This window comes from Taeniopygia guttata, chromosome 12, assembly GCF_048771995.1.
Source record: "Taeniopygia guttata chromosome 12, bTaeGut7.mat, whole genome shotgun sequence".
NCBI classification, from domain to species: domain Eukaryota; kingdom Metazoa; phylum Chordata; class Aves; order Passeriformes; family Estrildidae; genus Taeniopygia; species Taeniopygia guttata.
This window is the reverse complement of record NC_133037.1, coordinates 7583661-7607260: the sequence shown is the minus strand read 5'-3', so window position 1 is coordinate 7607260 and position 23600 is coordinate 7583661. Positions and strand designations below refer to the sequence as shown.

Below are 23600 nucleotides of genomic sequence, written 5' to 3'. Positions count from 1 at the left end.
AAAGTGACTTGTCCACATACTTGTGACACCTATCCTAAACCATGGTTCAGTGTAAGGAGTAATATATCACAGTACAAACAGATGCTCTGCCAAAAAGGTAAGTAATACTTCATGTCAAGCACTATCTGCATGTACTGTTTTCCTTATTTCATGCTATTAAGCAGTGTGACCTTTTCTCTTTCAACAATTAGTTTCCAAGGTGAAAACCAACTTAGGAAGGAAATTAACTTTTTTTCATTGGTTCTGAGGAGTCTTATAATTTCACAGTAATTTTGATTACACCTTCACACTGTACAGTTTTGACTTCTGTCTTGATCAATAACTCTTCATTCCTGTAGTTTGAGATTGCATTCCCCCCTTCACTCCTGTATTTGGGAGACATGATCAGGCATTTAGGGTGCAGAGACAGATGAGGTTTCTAAGATGCTCACTGCCAATGAATAACAACTCCACCTTGTCTCATTTGCACCCTATTGATAACAAGTTCACTTGCTAAAAGCTGATGATCAGGACAGAATTCCTGATGTGCCCAACAGTTGCGCTTTCAGTTGAACTGAGGCTATGAGCACTTCACTTATACAATGAAGCAGTGCTCTTTCTTTGCAAAACCAGGTGTTTCTAAACTATGTATGCTATGAGACATAGGCCTTACAGTTTGAGTTTTACAGTTTTTTTGCTTCCGATTTGTCTTTTTGCTTCTATTTGTGTAGTAAAGGCCATCCTGGAGTTTGCTACTTTCAGTTGTATTCATTGGACATTATTTTGAGGCATGTGAACCTCCTTGGAAGTGTTCTTTCTTGGTGAGGTGGACATGAAATACATGGCTTTGGTGAACACTTTTCTACTGCAGTACTGAGTGAAATAAAGGATCAAAGCCAGGGGTAGTGTCCTGTCTGCTCTGGGAAGCTGATGAACTATCCAGTGATTCTCTTGGTGCCTTTCACTGACTTTTGCTGTGATTGATACAAGCAGTATCAGCAAAAACTGGAGCTTTCTGCCTGCCCTTGCTGTCTGTAGACATGTGCTCTGTAGAGGCCTGCTCACTGTTTGTGCTTTATGATGTGCCTCTGCTGTCCTGCCTTCCAGGGTGACACTGCAGTGGTGCCAAGGTGGCTGTGAAGGAGCTAATGCCTTTCTGATGGACTTTTAGGGATAACGCAGTGTTAGTGTCTTTAGTATTTGCAGCATCTCATAGAAGTACCTTAGACTGAAGAATTGTATATTATTCAAAACTATCAATAACTTCAGAGAGCTGCTTTGCCATTCCTTTGTCCTTTCATTCTTGTCTGTCCTCCACTCATGGCTTGTTCTGATGGTCACTGCTCTGTGGTTCTTTGTGTTTGCCATGTGAGTTCCTGAGTTCTCCTTGGCTGCAAAACCAAAACCCAGCAGAAAGTGCAGTGCTGCCTTCCTGGGCACTGTGCAGTCCTTGCTGTGGGTATTTGCCTCTCATCTGCAGGGATCCTCCCATGGGGACTGGGGGCTCCTTTCTTTGCCCTGTTCCTCTCTGGGCCTTTACACCCAGGCAGGGTTTGCTGCCCAGCCCTCAGGAGGCTGCAGGAGGAGTTTGGGTTCCCGGGTGCATGGCTGTGGGCAGCTGGAGCACTTTTCCAGACACCTCAGACACCTGGACCTGATTTCTCAGATGTTTATCATCTCTGGTAAGGAGGATGCTCTGATGCTCTTGGATCACTGTCTGATACTGGAATAGGTTTCTGGTTTCTTCCATTAGTAAAGCAGTAGGTGGAATATGGAATAGAACAAATATTCAGTAGATACTGTAACAATAGAATAGAACTGACTTTTCACTGGGCATTCATCACACCATTGCATAAGTAGTTTTTTTTCTTTTTTTTTTTTAAGTATAATCCTGTCCAGCCAAGTAATGAGGCTGTTTTACAGGGCAGGAAACCTCTTTGGTGTGTGATATTGAAGGTAGATGGCCTTGTGATTCCTTTGGCTGAAGTGTCTTCTGCTATTACTTTTCTGTTGACTTTGAAGCCAGAATTGCAAGTGTCCAAATAAAAACTGGTAATACCTGTTAATTTTGCACCAGGGTTGAAGTGGTAGAGAAAAGCTACATTATATAGAAACAGGTAGCTGGTTACACAGGATTATTGGTTTTGGCCTTGAAAAAAGTCTCCCTTCAGGCAGTGGAGATTTCCACCTTGAGTGTGATGGTGCAACATCAGATGAAATCTGACTGATTTACTGCAATGTTGACAAGAAAAAAAAACTTCTCTACCACAGGCTGTGTTGATAGAGGACAATGATATCTCATTGCAGGTTCTTTCCTGAAAAGCTACAGTGGCATTGATGTTTTATAGTTTACATGTTGCTTCATCAGTTTGGGCAGCTCGTGTCGTGGAAGGGAAATGTGTGGAGATTGCTTGTTTTCAAACACTGATGACTATGGACACATTTTTTGCAATGAGAGAAAGCAGTGAAGAAACAAGCTATTTGGACACTCATGTTCACAGCCAGATTTCTCCCTTTTCTGTCTAGGCTCTATTTTGCCAACTATATATATATGTTTTCTTTAGTGTTTCAAGAAAAAGTAGTAGAAACAGTGGTAACAGTCTATGTAAAATACACACTGGTGTTCTAAAATCAGTTTAACATGTATTTTAATTTAAATTTCAGCTGTATTTCTTTGCCACTCCTTTCCTAGCTCCTCTCTGTTTTGTGCCATCCCAGGAGTGTTTGTGAGGCCCAGAATTCTCACTGTGGAAATGGGAGTATTCTGCAAGGGACAATTTTAAGGAAATTGCATGGCATAATATACCAGATAATAGGTGATTTGCTCGAGCATAAACAAGTTGAAAGGACCTGATGATCATTTTGAGGAAAAAAGACTGAACCCCACCATGACTATGGGAGACTTTGTATTGGAGGATCTTAAACAGGAAGGTTTCTGGTGTCCTGGTTTGAACCTTACTGTGAAGAAATGCAGACCTTGAAGAGTGATGGGTGTGCTGGCCCTGAAGATCTGTGTCTCCTGATGTCCCCATATCCCTGAGAAGGCACCAATGGACTGGGCCATGGCTGTTTTTTGAGATGATGAAGCTGAAGAAACATGCTAAAAATACCTTCTTAAGTTGGCTTGTGTGCAGCCAGCACTTCTCAGAGGACAGTCTGCATTTCCATCAGTTCCAGGACGTTGAACCTGGTTGAACTGCTCTAGCTTTTATTTCTGGGGTTGGATCTGACAGCTACAGAGCAGCTGAATGTGATACCCCATCCTTGCAGTAAAGACCAGTGTGAACACATCACACCTGTGACTGGCAAACTGGACTTCTCTCTATTGATAAAGCCACTCCTGTTTAGAAGCAATTAAATTTAATTAAACTTGAACTATCTGGACCATGTTCTTCACAGTATACTCATAAAACAGAGTCTGTTCTGGCTCTTTACGTTCCTGTATCTTGTGTGTTTGGATGAGAAGCTCTCAGTAGGTGGCTGTGCTTTCTCCCTCCCAGACTCTGGCTCATCAGGGTGCTGGCAAAGTATTTGGTGGTGCTCTCAAGACTTGCTGCACAAGGATGAGCAGGTGTATGCCCAGGTAAATGCAGCCCAGGCTGCTGACCCACGATGGCTTCTCACTGTTGTGGCAAGGGAGAAGGGCAGTTCTGTGCTGCAGCTTGTGCTTAGCTCAGCTGAGGTTTCAAATAGCCAGACTTCCTCCTGCTTTAATCTGTGTAAAAGCAGCCAGGCCTTCTTGCCCTGGCAGTTTATGTGCAGGTGTCAGCCTTCCTGATGTCTCTGCTTGGGAAGCAAGACAAGGAGAAGTTTGTGTTGCTCAGCACTGAGTGGATCCAAGGTAGCTTGGGAGGACTCTGGTATCTTTGTGGGCAATGTTTATTGTGCCAACAGATGTCCTTGGGGTCCCAATGTCTTGCAGTGCTGAGTATGAGTACATTGACAATGGATAAGAGAAGATGTGTATTTTCCAGGGAATATTTTTTCCCCTTTAGTGGCTTGAATTCTTCTTGGACACGCCTGTCTTATCAGACCATGCTACACTTGAGAATAAAGGAGACTTTCCTCTGTGTTCTCTGAGGTTCTCTGACCAAGGGGATGCTACAGCTGCACCTTCACCCTTTCAGCTTCTCTAAGTTTGGCTGCAGGATAAATCTGGTTTGCTCTGGAGGTTGATAACATGAAATCAGCGTTGATACTGAGCTGGTGGAATTTTTCAAAGAGGACAAATAGCTGTAGTCTTTCCATTTCTCTTTAATCAGATAACCTCTTCTGAGAGGGGCTGTGAGCTGGCAAACTGATATGCAGTGCCTGAGACAGATCAAAAATGATACAGCTGTGAATTACTGATTAGTTTCTGAAAAAGCAGTTCTTTTGTGGTGTGTAAAATAAATTGTCTCTATGTGCTGGTATTGGGATGCTGTTGATCATGCAATAACCACCTTCACAAGGCTGAATTTTCATTTTAAAAGGCATCATTGTCTGTTAAATATTTGGGCATTCATATTCCCCCTGAGTTGATCAACTATTTGAAATGCATTATCTCAGTGCTGCCACAATTAAAGAATGGCATGCTCAGGTGAAAGGGTTTGTCTGTTTCAAAGATTGGAGAGATATGCTCAGTGAAAATGAACAACCTCCCAAGGTTAAATTAGCTATTTAAAGCTCCTCCAATTACAATCTTGGATAGAAGGAATTTTTTTTTACGTGGATAAGAGTTAGCAGAGGACAAATGACATAATTGGAGGGGGAGACAGAGACTTCATACGTGCTTTCTTCTAAAAGAGTGAGAGGGAATAGGCAATGCTGGGGAACTGCCTCAGATCTTGATCCTTTCTGGTTGCTTTTTTCTCAAGCAGTCTTTGCAGGTTAGGAAAGAAAGAAAAAAGAGTAAGTGCTTGTGTAAAAATGTCCTGGGACTTCTCCCAGGTGTGCTGTGTGGGGCTTGATGCTATCTGGCCTTTTTTAAAAAAACGTGACTCTCATATTGGACTATATAAAGAGTCTACTTTTGCTCACAGAGCACAGAGGGATGTATTAGCTGGTGAGCTGAACTGCCATATTCCTTTGTGCACATGTTATAACAACTTAAATGAAAATTACACTCATAGAAAGAGAATGCGCTCTGTTTAAATTAGATAAGGAGATTGTGACAGAAAAAAATCATTGAATAAAGGGGGTTTTAAACTAGCCACTGAAATAAATGCATGACTTCAAACTTTGTCCTGCCAGAATTTATTAATAAAACACAATGAGGCTTTTGGAATACAATGAAGACCTATTCCTTTGAAGGTTACAGTGTAATTTGTGTAATTGTGTTTGTATAATTTGACTTCAAGATCTGTCCTTGTAATTTGGTAAACTGCAGATCTTGCTGCAATCTGCTGCATTTTTCTTGTGCCTCGCATTGACACATCTAATTGCCTCATAAGTATATACTGTGTTTAAAGCCATTGCACTGCCCTCTGGACCTTGAAAAATTCATCTTCTGGTGTGTAATGATAATCTGCATGTGGATCTTATCTGTGCAGCATCTGGCCACCTTTGCTCGCTCCCTTGCTGAGCACACACAGCTAATTGCCATCCTGAATAACCTCGGTTTACGACCACACAGCTGAAGGGAGTTTACTGTATGATGCCTTAATTTCTCCCAGCTGCTGAATGCCTTCTCTTGGCAGGGGAGCCAGAACACGGAGTCACAGGCATCTTCTTGGAGCTGGCTGATCCTTGCTGAGAAATCCCCCTTCATTGTGTGTGTGGCACAGTTTCAGCTGGTCCTGTGCTCCTGTTGGGAGGGGGTGTGAGTAGCTTTGGGCAAGGTAGTGATTGGTGTTGGTAGGATGTGTGTGTGTAATTCTGAATATATCATTCTAATGATGCTCTTATTACATGGGTTTTAAACTCTTGGGTTTTCTCAAGGTGTAGACTTTGAAAAAAGTTACCATTTTGGTGCTACTTTGTTGGTGAATTCATTTGAAATCAACAGCTGCTGTAGGCAAACAATTCACGTTCTAAGGCATTAGTGCTTTTGGGTTTGTTCACTTGGAGAGTATGAGTTTGCTCTTGGCTGATGAAGCAGGGAGAAATTATAAATCTGGGGTAAAAGTTCAAAACACTGCTGAGGGAGATAAAACCAAATTGGATAAGAGATGCCTGTGGGAGAGTTGAGGGCAGAGTCGTGTTGAGGAGTTGAGTCACTGAGCTCTGAGTGCAGGCAAAGCTAATTTAGAGATAGGGTTTTGTTGTGTTACAGTAATTTCTCCAATGGCTTTACACAGCAGGGCCTGAAAAAATGGCTGTTGTCAAAACCATTGGAAACTTAAGATGTCTTTGAATCTTAAAATTACAGGGTTTTTTTCTAATTATTTAGGAAAGACACCTCTTCACATATGTATTGATTCTTAAATGAATGGTATGAGACTTGAAAAGAAATTGTGTAATTTACAACTTATTTCTGCGTCCTTGGATTGAAATATGTGTAGAGTTCAGAGCAGAAGATGTTGAGTGAAGTTATACAAGCTTAATAAAAATAAACCTATACATGACTTTGCATAAATGGAGGAAAAATCAAAGGACTACTGAATTTGCATAGATAACATTTGAATTGTTAATTTATATTGCACTTCATTGCAAGGATGTAATTTTTAATTAAGAATAAAATGTGGTAGATATTTTAAATGGGAAATGATTATAATTGCAGATGGAAATTGAGGTAATGAGAACTGGTTTAATTAATTGTTAACATTTTTCTATTTCATTTTTTTTTTAAGGCTTGTGGTCTGTGGACATGACATTTGTGGATGTGTGTATTTAAACATACAATGATTAAGATATGGAAAGTTGGTGGTAAACACAGATTTGGTCTTGAGTTGTATGTGTTGCTTGAAAGGCTCTGGGTGAATGGACATTGGGGAATCTTGTTAGACTGATTGTGATGTTTGTAGGATTGGTATGAAACTGAGGTATAAAAACCATTGCCAAAATGTCCTTTTTAAGCCATAATTATGTTTCACTGTGGGTTTCACAGATGATACAAATACTTCACTGGAGAAACTGAGGTCGTGTTTGTCCCCAGTAACCTTTGCCTTTAAAGTTCCCCGTTGATGAATATGACAGCAGTGACCTGAACTGAACTCCCCAAGACTTTGTGGCTCTGTTGTGCTCAATCTGTGATTTCCTGACATGGCCCTTCAGGAAGCTGTGGGCAGCTCTTGGTAGAGCTGAGCAGATCCTGCCTGCTGGGGAGGGAAGGAGAACCTGAGTGAGCAGCTCCTGACATCAAAATCCTGCATGTGTGGGGGAGGCTTCCTGCAGCTCTGCAGAGCCATGTGTGGCACAGGGAAGGGAAGAAGCTGGAGCTGCTGGAGGCAGAGGAGCTCCAGGTGTGTGCTGGAGCAGCCCTGCTGCTGGGGTGTGCCCAGGGCTATTTCACACAACCTGCTCTGGGCAGCTCTGGGCGCTCCCACTGCTGGTGAAGGTCCTTGGGCCCCGTGTGCAGCACCAGACTGTGCCACTTCATCATTTCTTCTTCTCAGGGTCTCTGAAGATTTACAGCCTTGTATGGGAAATGCAGCGTGAAAACCTACAGAACAACCATTTCCTATTCAGATAGCTGTGACACCGAGGTAAAGAAAAATACTTGAGTAGAAGAGAGGTACTTCTGACATTTGAAAACTTGGTAAACTTATTTATCAAGCTTAGAGCTCTGCGTTCAAAAAGGATTTTGAAGTGAACAAAATTAGTGTTGCCACTTATGTTAAGAAGCACATATGAAGTCTCTGTCATCTTTGGTTGCAGAGGGACTTGGAGAAAACTACAATTAGCACTAATTGGCGTTGTGTCTGAATTTTGTCTGTTGGTGTGAGAATGGACCCTTGAAATGATTGGCAGGAACTACCTGCCTGCTCTAATTCCCTCAAGAGCTGTTCTGTTGCACTGCAGCACATCACAAATGAAATGAGTGTTTACCAGAAGCAGCCAACTAATGTGCCTGAATTATCCATGCAGCTCAGATGCTGAAATTCAGTGCCAGTTACTTCATGTGCTGGGTACTGGTACCTGTAATAATGATGGAGTACAATTTTTTTTTTCTGACAAGTCTAGAGTTTTGACTCTTGCAGACATCATTGCTCTGTGATGCTCCACAGAATGGGTGGAAGTGATTTGGCATACCAAGCAGTTGTCTAATCTTTTCAGTATGTGGGGGTATTGTTTTAAATTTTGCATTTTTTGCCTTGTCACTTGGAAAGCAGCATTGCAGCTGAAGTCTAGCTTGTTATCCACGTTGGTTGTGGGAAAAAATTTGCCAAATTAGATAAAAATTACCTATGTAGAAAGACACATCCCTGCTTGGGTAAATAGAAACCTAGAAATCTAAAGAATAAACTAATATTCAGCAAAATGATAAAAGAATTTACTTGAATGGCAGTGTAGTGGGGTTTTTTTCCCGCATCTGAAGTGTGCAACCAGAGATATGAAGTATGTTAATGTCAGTAGGGTAATACACAGCTGATAGCAGTGCAGTAATTTGCATTTCTTCCCCTTACCTTGTGTTTCTTTTTTTTTCCCTAGCAGTTCCCAAGCATATGTGTTGTGAATTGAAAATGCAGTTTGCCTATTTCACGCTGGTGGTAATCTTTCAATTTTTTTTAATGTAAAAAATGAGTCCACAAACATGAGCAGCCACTGATGTATGGGGCTATTGATGGAAATTGAATTTGCAAAGGGAAAATGGGATTTGGTTGTAGTCTGAAATGATAATGATGTAGCCCAAATGGATTTGTAATGGTCATTCATTCATTTTTTTCCGCAATTTTGTGGTTTGACAAAACATTTATGCAGGTGACTATGAAAGTAGTCCAGGTTCACTCTGTGTGGGAGCAACTAGCTAATGGCACATAAAGGTATGCAAAGTCTGAGCTTGAGCCTGTGACCAAAGACTTCAATAGTGGAAGGTTGGGATGCTGTGATTTATTTTACTGAGAGGGGAAAAGTGGTTTGGATAGTGCTTCTTTGAGATCTAAGAAATAATGGAAGCAAAACATACCCTGACATAATTCTTAAAAGTGTATGGATTTGTAGGATCAACCTAGTGAGTGCTTTATGCAGCACAACAAGTGTATGAGAGACCCACAGACCTGGCTCTGAAGAATTTCTGGTCCAGCTATGCTTAAACTGCTGTGCATTACACTGAGCTGCTGGGTTAGCTGCTGTGTTCCTGTAAGCTGTACCTGTGTGACAATTCCCCAGCCTATAGTCTGAATTTGGGGCTGCCAGTGGACTGCAGAATTTTTTTTTTTTTTAATCCTGGGTGTAGTTTTATGTGCCTTATGATAACATCTGCATTGTTCTGATTTCAGTGGAGCTCTCTTCCCTCCTGTGAAAGCAAAAGAATGACATGCCAGTGTTCATATGGTCAGAATAAACTGGTGGTGACAGGAAAATGATAATTTAATGGTGTGGATGGATTTTTGGCTTTGTTTTCTTCTTGTTTCTATTTTCTCCTTCTTTTTATAGACCAGTGAGCGTCACACTTGTAAACTGCCTTCCATTTTAACCAGAGTATAGTCCTTGTTAAATGTTGTATAATTTAAAAGTATGAATAGAAGTAATTATGGAGTATGGGAAAAAGTGCTTCTGGCTTTTTAAATATATCCCTTTTTATAAATTCTTTCCATTTAAAATCATTGCAGCCAGTGGTTGAGATGCAGAGACCCATGTTGTACACACCCATGAAATGGACTCTGATGGACTCTCTGGTTCCTTCCAGTGCAGAACACTCTGAATCTGCTCTCCAGCTGCAGGAGACAAAAAGGGAGCACGTGGGGGAAACAGGGCACTGATTTACCTGTAGTTAACCTTGCATTTCATCGTGCTGCTGAATAAAGCTGGAGCTCTCTAACCAAGAGCTTGGCTCTAATGCTCTGGTGGGGCTGTGCTGGGGGAGCAGGGCTGGCTGGAGCTGCAGGAAGCTGCTCATTGTGAGCAGGATCCCTCAAGTATTTCCTGCAATGTAACTTCAGCTCCTTTGGCTACGGGCCTTACTGCCTTTGTACTTTTGAATTTTTTTTTTTTGTAACCACTCCATGAATGGTCCCAATGCAGAAAAGGCTGTGAGCATCATAAATCTGTTTATTTTAGTTGGCTTTGCTATCCTGAGAAGCTCAGGGCAGAAAGAGCCAGGTGGCTCAGAGGACTGTGGGTGGGGTTTGGTTTGTTTAAATTTTAGTATTTGGGAGCTGCTGGTTTGTTTTAGAACCAAGCAGGCTGGGTTGGTTGGTTGGGCATTCCTATTTGGATGAACAGTTTGGGGCAGAGACTGCTCCCCTGTCAGCATCTGTAGACCTTTCCAGAGCCAGGAGTACTGCAGCACTATAAATAGCATTAAAGGACAGCACTTCTCCCAGTCTCCTTCCTTTGTGAATTACAGCAACTTTGTTGTTGCTGTTTCTCATAATTTAGGATTGGCTGCTGAACAGGCTGATTTCTTCCCATGATACAGTAATTCATGTTTCTGAATTAGAGGTGAGACTACCCGGGCTGTTATATCACAGAATGGGTGAGGTTGAAAGATTTGCACCTTTGACAAAATTAATATCCGAGGGAGGTGACCCCCTTAAAAAGTCATTTTGCAGTTTCACCCTGGTGCAGTGAGTGCTGTGAAAGGCCAGGTGCCAGCAGCTGTGTCGTGCAGCTGACACAGGTTTTGTGGGGTCCCTTCAGCAGCAGCAGAGTTGCAGGCATTGATGGATGCCAGGAGGACTTGCAGGTAAAACCAGCCTGTGGGCAGCCTGTGTGACATTTTGACTTTGTGCTCAAGACAGACAAATAAACATGGGTAGAACCATTGAGTTGTTGACTTTGGAGCCAGAGCCCTTAGCCAGTGTAGGAGAAACTCCTACTTCATGCTGTTAAGTTTCATACTCTGTGCCCAGCTGGCTGTGCGAGGTTCCAGCCATCAGTACTTTTGGTTTAATGCTGTGCTCTTTTTATGTTGACTCAACAGCCCATTTTTACTTCTTGGCTTTAACTCAGGAACATGCTTAAGCATGAACTTAACTCTTGAATTCTTTAAATGTTTATTGGATTGGAGCCAAAATGGTGAAAGTGAGAAGTTGTTCACTAAACAAATAAATTACTGGGGGGGTTTGTTTGTTTTTCAAAAACTATTAGTAAATTTTTTTCTAAAGCCAAGTAGGTGATTTATTGCTTGGTGTTTCCCTTTTAATTTGCAAAATGCTTATCTGTTGCTCTTACAATTTGCTGCATGTACAGCTCAAATGTCCTTTCCTGCTAAGGCAAGGAAATTGATGCATTAGTGCATCCAAATTTCCTTGGGTCCAAGTCCTGTGAAGTCTCTGGTTTATTCTGAGTGAGGTTTGTTTCTCTCCTGTCTGCTGCAGTTCTGTAGAGGTCCACACTGCTGCAGCTCTATTATGAAATGCTTTGCAGGTGCTGTATTAATAAGATGGAATTGTCAAATGTAGCCCAGTAATGTTTTGGTTGCTCAATGGGAGTATTTTTTAGTAGTTTATCTACGTATGTGCAGATGTTTGATTTGAATACTTTCATTCAATGACCCTGGGTTTCAGTTGTTTTACTGGAAGTACCAAGTATTTTTTGTCTTCCCCTTACTTAGCACCCACGTAAAACATTATGTTCATGAAACATTTATGGTAGCAATCCATTAAGAGGAAGATGAAGGTTTTCCTCTAAAGAGAATCTGCAAAATGTCTTGCTGAAATGAACCCTGTTTGCCAGCTGGTTTGTATGCATTATCACTGCCTCCCACTGCAGGTTTAAAAGGTCCCTGTGATGTAATGCAATGATAGCTTTGTGTGCAAAGCTGCTTGGAAGCAATCTGAGTCAACAGGAAAGCAGTATCTTCTTGAAGCTTGTGACATATTAGTTTTGTGATCTCGGGTATGAGGGAGATAGAAAGGGCAAGGGTTTACTGTAGATTCTCTTAAAGGCATGTAGAGTTCTTGAAGTAGTAATAAATGGCAGATTGAAATTGATCTCAGTGAGACTTCCAGTGTTAACCAGTGTTACAGAGGTAAATGACTTCACGTTTTTGGCCTCTTCATCAAATGGATCATGTTGTATCATGGTGTCAAGAAACAGCTTTACCTGAAAATTTCAGCTATTTCTGGGCCTTTCTGGAGTGCCTCTAGAGCAGTCAGCTAAACTGTAATGAATGATTGAATGACTATTTGTGCATACACACACACACATCATCCTAATAGAGGAGATAATGTTCTTGAAGACAGGATTTAGGATTCAGAGGAGCATTAAAGGCAGAAATATTTTTTTCAAAGTGAAGGGGAGATGAGTATTTATTATTAAACTGTTAAAATAATAATTAATACTGCTAGGAAGTGGTAGAAGAAAAACTGTCTGGTTGAGCTGGTACAGATGAGCAGCTTTAAAACCACAGTGTGCCATGAATCACTACTTCAAGTGACAGAATTGCCTGGTGAGCTGCTGCCAGTGATGGTCCTGTTGGCTTGGGTACCTCTCAGAGAACAAAGGGACAAATGTATTTATATATACTCTTCTACAGTGGAGGGCAACCGACTTTGTGGCTGCTAGATGGACATGGTGACAGGCTGAGATAAGCAGCTCTTTGAGTACAGAGCCTTGGTCAGATTTACCATCAGCCTAAACAGGCACATTTCTGCTGAGGTCAGGGTAGTTTGCCTGGTTTCCCTGCTTCAGTCACTGCAGTGGTTTGCTTTGGGTGTGCAGGTGTTGGCTGTCCTGAGTGGGGATGTTGCTGGTCTGTCTGATGCTGAAATAACACTGAATTGCACCGTGGGGTTCTGTGAAACGATATACACTGAAATATTTACATGGAGAAGGGAAGTGTGTAAGAAATAAACATGGGGGAATTTTATAAATGGTGTTTTCAGTTTGGTTTTAATTTCTTATCGGTGTATGGTCCATAGGAGAAAATCTAAGTCATGCCCAGCAATATTATTACCCCAAAATCTCTTTCCTGCACTTCTGTTTTTCACAGGAAGGCCCAGAGGTTTAATCTGCTTGTCTTAGCAATCTCTCAGAGAACTCTAATGAAAGTTTTTCTTTTTAGAAGTATGATGTGCTAAGTAGGTTGTGTTTTGCTAGGGTCTATAGTTTCCAGAGGAAAGAATTTCAATTTTGCGAGTTCCCAAGTGCTTAAAATGTCCAACATCTGATAGGGAAGTGCTTGGTTTTCTAAGGAAGGATAGAACTTAGTGTATTATTGTCCATGGCTGAATAAAGCTATTCTATTTTTGTTCTGCTGCACTGGTGTTAAATTCATGAAATGCAAATCTGAAGTGTACGTACTGTGCATATTTGCCTTTACCCTGGAAAAGAATAGCAGTTTATTACTAAGCACAGGGCAATTTTTCAAGGTGTCGGTTTACATTCCTTTTGCTTACTAATGAACTATGGAAATTGGTTACTAATGAGCTATAGAAATGGAGATTCTGCCTTCTCCCAAGAATGAAAGTGTTCTCCACACAGTAGGTAAAATGACTTGTTACAGGTTGTGGAGAATACAAGCTGTTCAATATATTGCTTTTATGTTCTAGAGGGTCAAAACACCACCAGCTCCCACCTTTGCTGTCACTGCCTGAAGTTTTCTTCTAATAACTCTGAAAAGTTTCTTCGTCATCAATGCATATAAATCCTCAGCACTTTAGTAAGCAGATTCTTGCAAATAGAAATAATTACCGAAGAGATACTGAATCAAAATGGAACCTGTGCCATTCAGGTTTGCTTGGAAATGCTGCATTTCTAAACACTGAGTGCTGTGCATCCATCCTTGTGTGCTGTGTGACATCTGAGAACACAGGTACTCCAGTGTCTGGTTCCTTTCTTTTAGTGCTTGAGTACAAAAACTAGGGAGGCAAGATCTATGGAGTCTGTAGGAGGAGGTAGAATGTAGATTTTTCCAGCCACTTGCAAATCTCCTGGAGACAAAACTTTGAGCTTTGAGAAGAGATTAGGCAAGAGCACCTCCACCTGTGTATATGAATTTCAAGTCTCATGAGCTTGAAGCCAGTAAGTTTATGTACAAATAAAATGTTAACCCACCTTAGAGATATTGAGTGTGTGTTTGTATACACACATGCATACAGGAATACACAAAGGCTTTGGAAGGATTGTTATTTCTATACTCAAAGAGCCATGATGTGTATTTGGTGATTGGGAAGAAACTAAATGCAAACAGAAATAGATGGAAACCATTTTAAGTGCTTTGTTGTACACCCTTCAAAACCAAACATTCTTTCCAGAGGAACATGAATACATGCTTTTACAAAAGAAAATTTGTGGTTACAAGGACAAGATAGCATAAATAACAAAGGGAAACTTACAGGAAAAAATACAAACAAGGCAGCAGTAAAAATACTAATAAGGGAAAGGTAATTGTCAGTTATGAAGTACTGGACAACTGATTTACGTTTAATAAGAAGAAATATTTTGAGTTCATTGAGATAAACCAAATATGAAATGCTATGAGGGAGAATGGAAAATTTGCCAGTATTCAGTCATCTATATAGTCCTAAATGAATGTCTGTTTTGTAGTAAGAGGAGAACCAGCTGCTGTGCAGCAAAAATTTATTGCAAAAATAATGACATGACTTTTCTCCAGTACATTTTAAGACACTGAGAAAGAGGAGGTGGTTAGAGAACAATCCTTGCTGGATTGTTGTGGATGATAGTGATGGCCTGAGATCCATTCCAAGGAAAAATAAGGAAAAGTGGATGTGGTAAGCAATAAATAGTGGGACTAGAAAGCAGTAATGTAATTCCTGCAGACCATTGCTGTTCTATGGGAGCCAGTCAGGCTTCCTGCTATGGGGCTGCTTGTTTGACTGAAACACAGTGATGGGATACTCTGATTTCTGCAAAACATTTGTTTTATTTCCATGTAACAATTTGGAAAAGAGGGTGGGGTAGGAGGGGAGCAAGAGCTAAAATGGGGCAAATTGAGTTTGAAATAAAGCAAGAACACTTAGTCCTTGTATCCCTGCTGGGCTGTAACATTTGGATGCAGCCCTTTTGTGGTGCTCCTGGGGCAGCAGGATCAGACTCTTCCCCTAGAAAGGGGAATTAACAGGTGCCTTTTGCCCTGTCCATGAGTAGAAAGAGTCATGCAAGAGGAAGCCAGGGCCAGTGTGAGCACTGTGGGTTTGTTTGTTTTGCCAGCATAATATTGTCAAAGCTTTATTGAATGAGCTGACTTCAAGCTGTTGATATAGTTCAGACCTTGGCAGCTCTCTAATCTCCTTGAAGCTTTGGTGTTTGATTGCATTCGTTTGCCCTGCAAATAGTCAACTGTGTAAGTTATCTCAAAGTGAGAATATATTTTGAGCCTGTATTTGTAATGGACAAGGTTCACAGGAGTGCAGAGACCTTGTAAAGCACACGGGCTTGTTTTTGAATATGCGGTGGAATATCGAGTCCTGCTTCCTGAATCCTATCAAACAATGAGGTTACAAGAATCCTTTGGACACTTACCTTTAATTATTTAATGGTTTGTGAAATTACTGTCTGCCTCTTGTTGTCAGGTCACTGCTTTGTTTGATGTTGGTATTACATGGTGGTACTCTATTGGCTTTACGTAAAAAAACATTTTTTGTCATTGTTAGAGGAGAGAGATGAGATACAGGAATTGTGTGGGGGTCTGTTTTTTTTTTTTTAATTAACTGGTTGAATTTTGTTGCATTCTTTCTCAGGCATGGTAATGACTTCAAGGAAACAAATGCATGTAGTCTGTTCCTCATTGATAAAATATTTGCTTTCAACTGTGTGATAGCTGAGGTAAAATGTAACTTGTGCAGTTCAGGCTCTGTAAATAGTTTCATTTTGAATGTCCCCTCCTAGGGCATTATATCTTCTTTTGGGTACCAATTTGACAAATCTGTGCTTAGTGTAGAATAACATTTCTGAGAATCTGGGTAAAAATGTATTTGCTGCTTTTTGACACTATAAAAAAAGTGTATATTTTAAGAAACACAACTGTTTTCCCCCAGATGTTTCTGTTCCAGTCTGGTGTGAGGCACAGTTGTTCCAAGTGCTGTGCCTAAAAGAGTGGGGGGATTAACTAATGGAAAGGTGTGGGAGGATATCTACTTCCAAAAGTCTAATGTAGGATGCAGTTAAATTTCTGTGGTTGTTTCTCACTCTGCTGTAATAGGTAATAAAAGCTGCTGATCAATAAATAGTACAAGCAGGTGATTAGCAGTTTTAGCTCTCTACACTTCCTTTAATTTGGTTGATGCCATGTGCTGAAAATAGAAGGATGCACAAGGAAAGTGGTGGAATGAATGAGGGAAGGGAAAAGCAAGATTTGGAGTATTTTTGTGAACTGAAAGTAACACCAAAGGCGTGTAAATTGTCAGATTGGAATGTGTTACATTTTTATAACAAAAAAAACCCCAAAAAACCAAAAAAAACCTTGGTTACTGAGGATCGTTGGATTTGCCAAGATCAGTTGATGTACCATTAAAAGACATATTCACTGTTTGAAGAAAGTGATTCATTGCACCAGATTGTATAAAGGAATCATTATCCCATTGATGACATTTTCATCAAACACCAAGGATTTAAGTTCCTGCTTCATGCCTCCTGATAGTGCCATTAGAAATTTCTTCTTTTCAAGCACTGTGCATGTATGTCAAAATTCAACTGAAAAGGTCATAAAAATTAATTGAAAATAAGCAGTAACGTGAGGTCTGTCAAGAACGCGCTTTCTAAATTGCAGCACAACTTGAAATTGGATTGCCCTGCTAGAATATTTTTCTACAGGTGTTAGATAGTTTAGGTTGTAGTGGTGCATTCTTCAGTGCTCCTGTTCCACTTTTGCACTAATTTTGGCACAAATATTTTAAATATATATGTAGAATTAATCTAAAGACTATGATGCCATGCAGATACAGCAGGCTAAAAAGCCTCTTTTGTCCAGATTGCTTTAATGTTGTCTCTTGAATGTTTCAGTTTGCAGTCTTAAAATAGCTTTCAAATATAGCTTTCTGAATGGAATACATAAATAAATGCACTCTTCCTTTCCCAGAGAGGCAGGAAGGGTGTGTGTGAGTTTAACTATTTCATAATTCTTTCTCATATGAGTTACTGACACAAAACAGCACTTCCCCCTGCCCTGCACAGGAGTTGAAAGAAACACTTCTTGGTGGAACATGTGGTTGTGTCCTGAAGTGATTGAAGACTAAGTTCAAAACTCCTGTTTTCCCCCCAAGGAAGCAGAAGTTCAAATTAACACTGAAAGTTTGGCAACTATAGAAGTGCAGTAAGCCTCAGGAGAGTTGATAGATTATTAACCTGTTTCAGAATTGCAGTCCTGTCCTTACCCCTGAGACTGTTCCTTCGGCAGCCTGGGAGGCAAATGTGCCGCCCCTCCTGTGGAATGGCTTTTCTCTCATTGCATTTTCAATACTGAAATCCCTGCAAGTTAAATGGTTTTCAGAATGTGCGAATTTCTGCTGCATAAAAACAAACTAAGCAAACATGAAATACAAATTTATCTGGTAACTTTCTCCTTTTTACCTTTCTCTCTTCTTTCTCAATGTTCCAGTTTGTTATTACAGACAATTTAAATTCCTTTCCCTCCTAATAATCTCTCGCTTGCACATACAAGATAACAGCCATATATATGCTTTTGCTGGATTGCTAAATTGACAAAGCAGCAGAATAAACAGCAATGTGTTGCGAGAAGAATTAGCTGGTGTTTAACCTTCTTTTTAATTTATTCAGGTTCTTTTGCTCTGCCTGGCTCTAGTGAAAGCAGCCTGGCTGCTGCAGATCCTTTGGTGGCGTGCAAACCGATTACACCAACCCAGCAAGATGAATGCAGGGTGTAACCGAGAGAGCCCAGAGCCAGAACATTTGCTGGGTTTTTTCGGCAGCCATCCAGGAGGAACCTGTTCAGTAATCTGTAAATGTGTAATCCTTTTAATGCTTCAACTTTGTTAGAACACATTAGTGTCAAATGTTAAGTGTAACATCTTAGTCTGTGAAGCATATTGCTGAAACAAAATTAAACTGGAAATACAATGTGATGATGGTGGGAGGAAAAAAACCTCGTGAAATAGTTTGTAGAGGAACCTGGATTAGCTTTGTTAGCAGTTCTCCATCACCCTCCAAGTGAAAGTGGCATTACATTTCCATGAGTGTTTGGCCTTCAACCTCTTGGTGGCTGCAGGAGACCTTGTCTGGTGTGAGCTAACTTTGCATTGCCATAAGTTACTCGATTGGGTTTTCTTGTTCACCTGTTAATTCATATTTGCAGTGTATTCTGATCTATTACCAACAGAAATTTACCGTCTTTATGGTGGTCCTTCGTTGTTCAAGGCTTCACATAAGGGAATGTCCTTTTCCAGTGGGGTGCAAGGAAGCTTGGGGCACTGTGTGCTTCCAGCTTTGTGTGGTTTTTGGAAGTGAAAAAGAAATGTTCTTCTCGGTCTGCAGACCTTTCCTTCCTCTGTAATTTTAAACCCATTTCCTCCCCTTTTCTCCATGAACAATCCAAAGTGCAGAACTTTTTTTATTTTGGTTTTTTTTCCCCCCTTGGCTGCAGGGTGGGGCTGGGAAAGCGGCTGATAAGCGTCAGGACAAGAGGGGCAGCCAGGGGCCAGAGCCACCTGCGTCACCAGTGTCCTCTGCTGCTCTTGGACTGGTTCCTTCTGCCCCTTCCTTCATTTACTTGAGGTACCCAACCTGGCCCGAGTTATTGACAGCTTTTACACAGGATACCTGTCCTCACCATGGCATCCTCCAAGCTGCTTGTGTCTCCCCAGTGAACTGAGGAGGTGTTAGATGGACACAGAATCTTTAAAATCAAAGGGAATTAATACAAATCAAAGCTTGCTTGGATTTAAGTAGCGTGTTGGATTGAGCCTCTTTAATGCTGCATAACTCAGCTCTAGGCAGACACTGTAAATTCCAACTTGCTTCAACTACCTTATGCAGCTCCTGAAACATCCCAACATTTTCTCTTAAACTTATCAGTGCTTTGGCATTAAATATTTCAAGTGGGTTTTGTTGAACAGAGTGTAGCTTTTTTTGCGTGTTCTTCTTAAAGGTTACTTCTTGTTGGAATGAAATCGAAGGTTGGGAGTTCTTGGCAGATGTTATGATTAAATCTGACTGGTTGTAGGCTCCTTCCTCCCTCAGCTCCCAAATGTAACATTTGGGATGATGAATAGCAGAATTTATAAGTGATTTTGGTATGCAGGATTTATAAGTGATAAGAGCTCTAATTGTTCAGGTTTTGTGTGTGTGCATAAATAAACTTGTTTCCTGTGAGCAATAGCTGCAAAACTGATGGTTTTCTCTGGCTTGTAACTGTATTTAGCATGTTCATAAATGCCCTTCATGTGGGATGTCCTGGTAATTGTGAATGAATAGCTTAATATGTGACTTAAGTGGGCTCTGCTGGAGAGAAATCACGTAAAGGACTGGATGTGTGTTAAGTCTTTTTTTCTATATATCTGGTGGTTAAATTTTATGCACTTACACCTTTCAGCTAGACTGTTCCTTTTAAGTGCAGGAACTAGATATTACTCGATCTCACCTTTGAAGCAGTTCTTATTTCTATTTATTCTCACAGTGAAATGGCCTGCTATCAGGCTAATGTTGACCTAGATGTCTAATATGTGCCTGTTTTGCCTCTGGCTCTTCAGCCTCCAATCTGTACAAACATTGTTAAATAGAGCTCTATTGAAACCCTGAGTAGTCCACCAACTGCTAATACATTTGATTATCTTTCATGTAGTTGTATACATCTAAAGTTTGCAGGAGATTGTGGAGAAATATATTTTTATTCTCTAGTCTTTAATTTTAGGTTTTAGTAGCAGTGCTGTGTAATGAAAATTAAATCAATGCCCCTGTGTCTTAGCCCTAGAAATAAACCTCATTAATATACTTAAAAAACAAGACTTAATGAAGTTTTGCATGTGTGTATAAGGTTTATATATTCAGATAAGTGAAAACTGGGTTCTTCTTCCAAGGAAAGTCCAGGATTTTCAGATTCTCAAAATTGAGTCAGACCCTGTGCATTAATAACACTTAAGCCTACACAGACTTAAAGGCCTCAAATAAATATGTCTTTAAATACATATTTTCAAAGGTAATTGCACTTCCTTCATGTGATACAAAATCCTGCCAGTGTCACTTATGGGAGTGTAGTGTTTTGAGTCGTCCAAGGTGATCACAGAAAATAGCAATGTGTTTTTCCTTTGTGAAGTCCCTGACCACATCTTCCTCCTGCCACACAAGCCAGGGAGGTGAGCAGGTACCTCATTGTGTTTTTATTGCTTTGGTCTCATGTTTGCAACAAAACTGTTTGCAGCCACTGCAGGCAGTTCCTAATGCCAGCAGAGATTTCGTGGGTGAGCTCTGTGGAGAAGAAGCTAGCTATGTTCTATGAACAATACTATACTCTTGCAGTAAAAGGAATTATTTGGTGCAGAAGTCCATTATTTCTGGACTAGTTTCATTTAAAGTTACTTGCTCACCTTTGAATTGCTGTTCATTGCCCAGTGGCTTTACAAAGGAGCAGCTAAGGCTTACTGCAACTTAAAAATCAATTAAAAAAAATCCTGCATCTCCATTTGTGACCTCCAAGTGGAGAAGGCAGGCAGATGCCAGATTGATTCAATTTTCTTCTTGGATAAATATTGATACTGAAATATGTTTTACAAAAATCTGCTGAAATTCCTAGAAATAATGTCTACCTACAATAGATTCTCAGTGCCCTGACCTAGCAGAAGATAAAGTATTATTAACATATTATTTACATAGGAAAAATTAGCTGGCTGAGTACAGCAGATTCCAACGTTGTCTCTTTGCCTGGAGCACTGCAAAGGATGCTAATGTGACTTAAATACTGCTGCTGCCACAGTTCTGGTCTGACAGTCCGAGCTGAGCAGGATGTTTGCAGTAGTCAGAATGACAGTAGACTCAACATTGCTTTGTCTTTTTTTATACAGCTACAGTCTATATTTAGTGATCTTGAGTCCTAGTTAGCAAGCAATATTGTTTAAATGGAGGAAAAATAAAAAGAAAAAGGAAAAGATCTGTTCAAACAACTAGGATAGGTCCAGGCCTCTTAGTGCTTTCCTGAGCTCTAGAGTGAGGCAGGTACAGCTGAGCAGGGTCAAGGCTGATAATCCTTGTTTCAGCATTTGAAATAGCAAACAAAAACCCCTGAGTGATGAAGCAGGATTCCCAGCTGGGGTTGATCATACTGTCACTTTTCCTTCTCGCTCACATGTTTGTTTAACTTCTAATTTCCATGGTTCTAGGAAAGTAGTATATTATTTTTAGTCATTAAGTGTGAGACAGAAACTGTAACATAAAGAGGATATTTTGTTATTGCCTTCAATTGCTTTGTTTCTTGGTGCTGTGTTAAAGTCTGTAAAGAAGAGAAGAGTCTCTGCTGATGGACACGAATCTCCCGTGTTGCTGCACATGAAGCCTCGGAGGAAGCTGCTGTTTTAGTGAGCCAAACCCATCTGATGCTTGTTAGAAGTGTGGCCAGAACTCTCCTATGTTAATGCAGCTTGAAATGACTCTGTTCCTCAGGATGCAAAGGATGTGCTTCTGGGAACATCTGGCTGACTGTTTAGAAGATGCCAGTGATCCAAGAGCTTGAATGAGATGTCCTTTTGGGTAAATCTGTGCTCATTATTACTTTAATATTAATAGAATGAGACAATGCATGAAATCCTGGCTCCAGCATCCTGGATGGCAGAATGCCCACTGCTTTCTGTATGCCTGGGCTTTTTTCCTTCCATGACTTGGTTGCCATGACTTCTTTTTATTCTATTGATGCTGCAATGAGCTGTTCAAGTAAGGAAGAAAGCAAGCAAACTCCACATGATTTATGCTGTCACCCAGCAGTCATCCTGCATGGCAGCTGGGGGAATGTGGCACTTGAGTGTTCATGTACCTTGACGGTGAGCTGGGGCCCAGAGACCTCTCCAAGAGTGTGCTCAGTCAGTGTTCATCCCCAGATTCTGTCATTCTCACTTCCCTCCTGCCTCTGCCACTGCAAATTAGCAATTACTCTGCTGAAGTTAAAGTAACTAAATCAGTGTTAAGTGAGAAGAGTTTTAAAATTGTGGCTCTTGATTTTAAACTAATAAAAATAACAGAACCGAAGTGTGCTTAGGGTGTTTTTTTAACACAGTTCTTTGAAAAAATAACAGTTCTGGCATTTGCAACTGAGAACAGAAGTTTGCCTGTTAAAGCTAACAACAGGCTTAACTTCACCTCCCTCAGATATCAAGTATTGTCAAAACTGAAGGTCAGAGATCAGTGACATTTACAATAGAGAGTACATAGAGCCTGTATTAATGACAAAATATGTTCCATCCTTTCCTGTTGTTGTGGGCACATGTGAGAAGTATTTGGCCTCAATAAGAATTACTGCCTTGCAAGGCTAAATAGTTTGAAGTCTTTGCTTTCATCTGTTATACCCTTCAGTTAACACACTTTTGTCTAGGCTTGCTGGGCTTTCTACTATTGTGTGATTTTTGGTTTTTTTTGAAAGTACTTACTGCTGCAAGAAAATGTAAGCTATCTCAAAACAAAAATGCATAACCTTTTATTAACTTCTAACCATTGAAAATAATGTAAGATTCCGAGGTAATTCGACCTCTGACTTCCCTTGGAGCGTAAATTTTGGAACCTGCGCCTCTTGCTGCTTTGCTCTTTATTATTTGCTCTTTGCTTTTTATTTGTGTGGCAGGTTTGCACATCTAAGCTCTACTCTTTGCTGTAAACTATATTGAAATATCAGAACCAGCATTTTAAAAGTTCACAGGGATTGAGCAGTTGAAAGTTTCTTTGTGTGTGGAGCATGGTGGCAGTCACTCAATGGTAACATTTACTCTAATGGTGCAGACAAATTGTGCTTGCTCTTCTCTCTGTATATACATTTATATTTCTTCCCTGCTGTGCACGATTTTAGCGCCTGATTTATCAGCCTCAATTACAGTGGTAGAGCTTGATCTCTTTTCCTACATCACTTCTGTATGCAGCCAGATGGGTGCATTGGCTGCCATGTTTTTTAAAAACCAAAAACACTCAGCAGCCCATCTGGAATCTCGGTTGGTGTTGGCCAAAGCCAGCACGGAGCAGAGATTCCAGATAAGTGCCAGCAGCAACACATTTCTCACTTAAAAAAAAAAAAAAGGCGTAATTTTCTTTCAGTTCTTGAGCTGCTGCTTAAGCTGGAATGAAATACTGTGTTAGGTCCAAAAGAACAAAAGCATTGCAATGTTAATAAAGATGCTTTCTGAAAAATTCAGGGATTGCTCTACAAATGTGCTGTGAATCCTACAGCTTTTTGAAGAGGCTGCAGTTTTGCTTCACTGAAATCTGGATTGCAGAATGTGCAGGAATTTGCACTGAGCTCTGATGGAGCCAAGTGCTTGTACCACTGAGAATGAACTTGGGTAGTGTGGGCTTCCATGTGGAATATGTTAGCACAGCTGGGAATCTGCTTACAGCCTTGGGTGGCTCTCCCAAAGTAAAAATCATTAAAAGTGAGGGGGAGTATTCTTGAAAAGTCTGACCATTTAGCTAAAGAAGCAGTTGTTCAGTAC

General features: G+C 40.6%; 1 protein-coding gene and 1 long non-coding RNA gene across 2 annotated transcripts in view; both read left to right on the top strand.

The window, feature by feature from the left end:
* The window catches only part of PTPRG (protein tyrosine phosphatase receptor type G), a 390724-nt gene that overhangs the window by 12852 nt on the left and 354272 nt on the right, over window positions 1–23600 (top strand). The gene's annotated exons all lie outside the window — the stretch shown is intronic.
* Window positions 1134–22355, top strand: LOC140684983 (uncharacterized). Its single transcript, XR_012058048.1, has 2 exons — window positions 1134–3580; window positions 3833–22355. It is a non-coding gene; the product is annotated as an uncharacterized lncRNA (long non-coding RNA).